Source organism: Tursiops truncatus, chromosome 5 (assembly GCF_011762595.2).
Source record: "Tursiops truncatus isolate mTurTru1 chromosome 5, mTurTru1.mat.Y, whole genome shotgun sequence".
In the NCBI taxonomy this organism is placed as follows: domain Eukaryota; kingdom Metazoa; phylum Chordata; class Mammalia; order Artiodactyla; family Delphinidae; genus Tursiops; species Tursiops truncatus.
Genome location: NC_047038.1, coordinates 101,887,791 through 101,893,790, shown reverse-complemented (window position 1 = coordinate 101,893,790; position 6,000 = coordinate 101,887,791).

The window sequence follows — 6,000 nt, the reverse complement described above, 5'->3', positions numbered from 1 at the left end:
ACACAAAGACCCACATTGAAAATATATTTGAGGAAGTACAGAAATAAGAAGAAGAAAAAAATCCTTTCTGAACTCCCTGGGCGGGGGCGGGGGGGTGGGGTGGATCTTGATGTGTTTTACAAGGTATCAGAAGTAAGAATATTATATACTTAAGTAAACTTTTTATAAACTTAAAAAAGAAAAAGCAACTAGGGCCAAAGGAAAGAGAAAGAGAAAATATATCCACTACAACACAAAACTAAAATTCTGGATATTATTGATATGATGGACACTTTGGGAGAAAGTGAAAGGGACAGGAGATCATGCTAATATATATTTCTTTTGTTATGGTAATAATTTGGTTGTGACATGTTTAAGAAATAAATAAGGAGAAAATAACTAAGGTTATGGTTATATCAGTCAGGACACAGAAACCACATCAGTAATTTATCAGGGAACCTCTAATGTAATAGTTATGATCTAACAGAGAAGGTGGTTCAACTTTTAACAAAGTTAATAAAACTATTGAGAGAGGTAGCAGACAACTATAGAATAGCAAATGTAAGCAGCACTACTACCACTAAAGTTAAGGAAGAATACCCAAGGGAGGAACAAACTTGGAAGAGGCCCCATCCCCAAGGCTGAGATTCAGACCTCCTTGGAGAGGGCAAGGAGCTCACTAGATGACAGAATTTCACCGGAGAGCTGCAGCTCCCAGCTGGGGTGCAGCCTGCAGGCCAGAGGTGGCCAGCTGGAAGGCGTCCACTAGGGTGGCGATGAAATTTGCTGGAGAGTGAGTGCCACTGGGTCTCCACAGGAGACGTCACAGAAACCGGAAGATCCAGGAAGGGAAGCCACCTTCTCTGCTCTGCCTTGCAGTGTCCCTCCAGTGCCCTCTGCTGATAAGGCCTAACATTGTACCAGCTGGCAAATGAGAATGTTCACAGGGTCCAGTTCTAGGTGGCACTGGAGCCGACAAACAAGACATTGATACCTGGCACAGTCCTCCCCCATTTTTTCCCCGCTCAGTGCTATATTGTCAATATTCATCTACGTTCTATGTGTATAGTATGCCTTGAGCACGCTTCCTGGTTATCTTTTTCTTCCATTGTTTTTGGACTGTTTTACAGTTCTGTAAGCTGTAGAAAATGAATAATAATGCAAACAATTTTAGCCTGTAGAAATGGAAATGAATTGTGTCCAGTGAAATACAATTGATTATTTTCCTATGGTTAGACCATTTTGTATCTTTTTGTAAATTCATTCTAGCATTCCTAGTTGCCTATATATGTGTGATTGAGTTCTCCTTTGATCTAGTTGTAACATTTTACTGGTTTCCTCATTAATTAATGAAGGAAGTAAAACCTCTGACACATATTCATTTTGTATTTGTATGCGAGTTATGATCTTAACTTTCAAAAAAATTATATCTTAAATAAGCCAGTCCTAGAGTAGTCAAGTTCATCAAGATAGAAAGTAGAATAGTGTTTGCCACACCTGGGGGAAGGAGGGCATGGGGAGTTATTATTTAACTGGTACCAAGTATCAGTTGGAGAAGATGAAAAAGTTCTGCAGATGGATAGTGGTGATGGTTGCACAAAAAATGTGCATGCTTCATGCCACTGAACTGTATGTTTTTAAATGGTTAAAATGGTAAATTTTGTGTTATGTATATTTTACCACAATTTTTAAAATTAAAAATTATACTTTAACATCAGCTATATTAATTGCTTCTCAAATTCACTCACAGTTCTGCTAAATATTCTATTACCTAAACACTAAATTGTAAAGTTAGCCACCAACAACTTGTATGTGAAATAATGGGAAAAAGAAGAAAATATTTAATATTTACAAATAAACACATACATACAAGCAAAGAGAAAGCTACTATAGTCCTTGTTTCTGCAATGGGTCATGAGCTATAGTTGATATTTATGACCCCCTTCTTTCATTACCTATTTCATATTTCCTTTGCTCTCAGCTAGAAGCTTAGCTGGTCAGTTTCCTAGTAGAGTGACCTAACCTTCATTCTTGAAGCATATCAGTCTTTGAAATTCCTGCCTCTTTTTGGTTACATTTCCTTAATTAATGCTTACTATTGGGCATGGAAGTATTAAGAGATACCCCAGGAAATGCCCTGGGTTCCAGATATAGTCCTGTTTGTACTCAGTGGTTAGCAGCAATCTAAGTTTCCCCTTGGTAGTTGGGATCAATAACTGCAGCAGTACAGAGACCCCTTTTACTGCCTGTTACTTTGTGACATAATAAATTCAAGATGGCCAGCTGGCAGCCTCATCTTCCAATTCAGTGCATGCACTGTTGTGTTCTCTGGTGGAAGCATTTCTCCTTTGGGAACAAAGACCTTTAAAGCAGCAAATCTCAGAGTTGCCAGGATGGGAAGCAAAAATTTGTGAGTGGGTTGTTTGATACAACAGTGAGAGAAGCCACTCCTACTTACACCCCTTGATTCCTGAACCCATGTGTTCTGGGATGTGGAGGTGATACTACTACATATTCATCTCTGATTCAAAGCATATACAGCATCTTGCAGGACAGAACCCTGTCTTTAAAGTTGTCTCATAACTGGCACCATAACTTAGTTTTCAGTAAGCAATTCTACCTTTAAGCTAGAGCAGCCACTTCTAGATGACGAAGTATATGGTAAGACCAGTTAATTCCATAGGTATAAGTTCACTGCTGCATTTCTATTGCTGTGAGATGAGTTTCTTGATCAGAAGCAATGCTGTGGGGAATACCACAATGGTGGATAAGGCATTCTGTGAACCTGTTGATAAGAGGTCCTGGCATAATTATTACGAGTAGAGAAGGCATCTGTACTCAGAATACGTGTCTATTCTAATGAGGAAGATTTTTCCACTCTCTCAACAATGGAAAAGTTCCAATGTAATCAGCCTGCTACTAGATGGCTGCTCATCACCCTGAGAAATGGTACCTTATCAGGGAGGGCCAGTGCTGGTCTCTGCTGTTGGCAGATAAGGCACTCAGCAACAGCATTAGCCAGGTCAGCCTTGGTAAGGAGAAGTCTGTGTTGTAGAGTCCATGGCTAGCCTCCATCTCTGACATGACCATTTTGTTCACGGGCCCATCACTGGGTATCTGGAGAAACAGGTTGTTTGACATCCACAGAGCCTATCGTTTCCACTTCATTATTAAGAGCCTCCTCTGCAGTGAATTCCCTTTGGGGAGCATTCAAATATCTTTACAGTCTGTCCTTTCCAAGATCATCGACATTCCTCTTCTCTGTATGTCTTTGTTGCCCACCTTTCAATCTGCTCCCTTCCCTAACCATCCAACCAAACTGTTAACAACCACACACGAATTAGTGTACGTACATCTGTCTTCTCACATCAGACAAAGCAGATATATTAGTTTCCTAGGGCTTCCAAAACAAATTACCACAAATCAGGTGCCTTAGAACAACAGAAGTTCATTGTCTCATAGTTCTGGAGGCTAGGAGTCTGAAATCAGAGTGTCAGCAGGGCCGTGCTCTGTCTCTGAAGGCTCTAGGGGAGGATTATTTCTCGCCTCTTCCTAGCTTCTGGTGGTTGCTGGCAATCCTTAGCGTTCCTTGACTTGTAGATGCATCACTCCAATCTCTGCCTCTGTTGTCTCATGGCGTTTTCCCTGTGTATTGTGTCCAAATTTCCTTCTTATAAGGACACCAGTCACTGGCTTAGGGCCCACCTTAATCCAATATGACCTTATCTTAACTTGACGACATCTGCAAAGATGCCACTTCCAAATAAAGTCACATTCACAGATTCTGGGTGGACATGCATTTTGGGGGAGAACACTACTGAAGCCAGTACAGTGGATAATCCTGCTGGGAAGATTTCCCTTTGCCACTGCCCATTAGGGTCATTTCTGGCCCTAAGCACGTTGCAGTGAAGTTAAAATTTAATTACAGGGCTTCCTCGGTGGCGCAGTGGTTGAGAGTCTGCCTGCCGATGCAGGGGACACAGGTTCGTGCCCTGGTCTGGGAAGATCCCACATGCAGCGGAGCGGCTGGGCCCGTGAGCCGTGGCCGCTGAGCCTGCGCATCTGGAGCCTGTGCTCTGCAACGGGAGAGGCCACAACAGTGAGAGGCCTGCGTACCTCAAAAAAAAAAAAATAATAATAATTACAAAAGGATAGATAAAATTTCACATATTTGAAAATTAAGTTATGTAATACTGAATAAACTTTATGTTAAAAAAGAAAGTGCAAGAAAAAAAGAAAAGAAAAAAAGTGCAAAGTAAGTTGATACTTAGAAATAAATAGCAATGAAAACAATACATGTGAATACATATATTTATTAAGAAACAAGATAGTTTTAAAACAAAGCAGCTAAGCATTTAACTATGGTATTTGAATAAAAGTAATATCCAAAGAAACAAGAAGGAAGCAAAAAATAAAAATAAGCACTAAAAATAAAGGGAAGAAATAAAAGCAACAACATTTTTTAAAAGACAGAAAATAATAATGAAATAATAGATAAGAAGGGCAGATCTATGGCAAGATTGATGAAAAGAGAGAGAGACAGAGAGAAAATGCAAATAAATAACAATGTGAAAAAAGGGAAATTAACCACAGTCTCAACAGAAATTAAAACTTAGCAAACAGTATTATGAATAATTGTGTGTAAATAAATATGAAAACCTAAATTAAATGGACAAAACTCAAGAAGAAATACAAAACTGCAAAAATATTTCAAGGAGAAATAACTTGAATAGATCAATAAAGATTAAACAAAACAAGATAAAACCTCAAGGCCTAGATGGTTATACAGACAATTTCTACCCAAGTTTTAATGTATAATTAATGTGTAGTATATTCTCAGCAGCAAACATGAAAACAAATAGAGAAATCTTAAATGTATATCTTTGAGATCAGGAAAAGGAAAAATGTGTCCAATACTACTGGTGATATTTAGTATAGAATAACTGGTCTTGGCCAATGGTATTAGGAAATTTTTTTTAAGTTGAAGGGCTAGGGACTTCCCTGGTGGCGCAGTGGTTAAGAATCTGCCTGCCAATGCAGGGGACACGGGTTTGAGCCCTAGTCCGGGAAGATCCCACATGTCGTGGAGCACCTAAGCCCATGTGCCACAACTACTTAGCCTGTGCTCTAGAGCAGGTGAGCCACAACTACTGAGCCCGTGTGCCACAACTACTGAAGCCCACGTGCCTAGAGCCCCTCCTCCGCAACAAGAGAAGCCACTGCAATGAGAAGCCCAAGCCCTGCAATATAGAGTAGCCCCCGCTCACTGCAACTAGACAAAGCCCGCACGCAGAAACAAAGACCCAATGCAGCCATAAATAGATAAATAAGTAAATAAATAAATTTATATAAAAAAAAGAAAAGACACCATTTAAAATAGCAACAATACATCTGTGAAGAAAAATGTAAAACTGCAATAGAGAGCATAGAGGATGATCTGAACAAATGAGAGGACATTCCTTGTTTTGGGGTGAGATAATATTACTAAGATATTAATTTTCCCAAATTAGTCTATAAATTCAATATAAGCCCAATCAAGATTTTAGTTGAAAAATTTAAGGAACTTGAGTAACTCACAGAGAGGAGTAAAAGTCTATAAATAGCTAAGTCAACCTTGGAAAAGTAAAATAAAAAGTAGGTCTTGCCCCATCAGATATTAGGGCATATTACGAAAATATAGTCATAAATACTGGATGTTGTTGGCACAGGAATAGACAAATAGATAAATGGGGGAATTCCCTGGCAGTCCAGTGGTTAGGACTCTGCACTTTCACTGACAAGGGCCAGGGTTTGATCCCTGGTCGGGGAACTAAGATCCCACAAGCCACACAGCCACATAAATAAATAAATAAATGGAAAACTGGATCGCCATATGGAGACAATAAAACTGGATCCCTTCCTAATATTATGTACAAAGGTAAACTACAGATGATCTAAGAGCATAAATGTGAATGACAAAACTCTATATTAATAGAAGAAAATGTAGGAGAATTTTTTTTTTTGAGCAAGGAACTTGGAAGG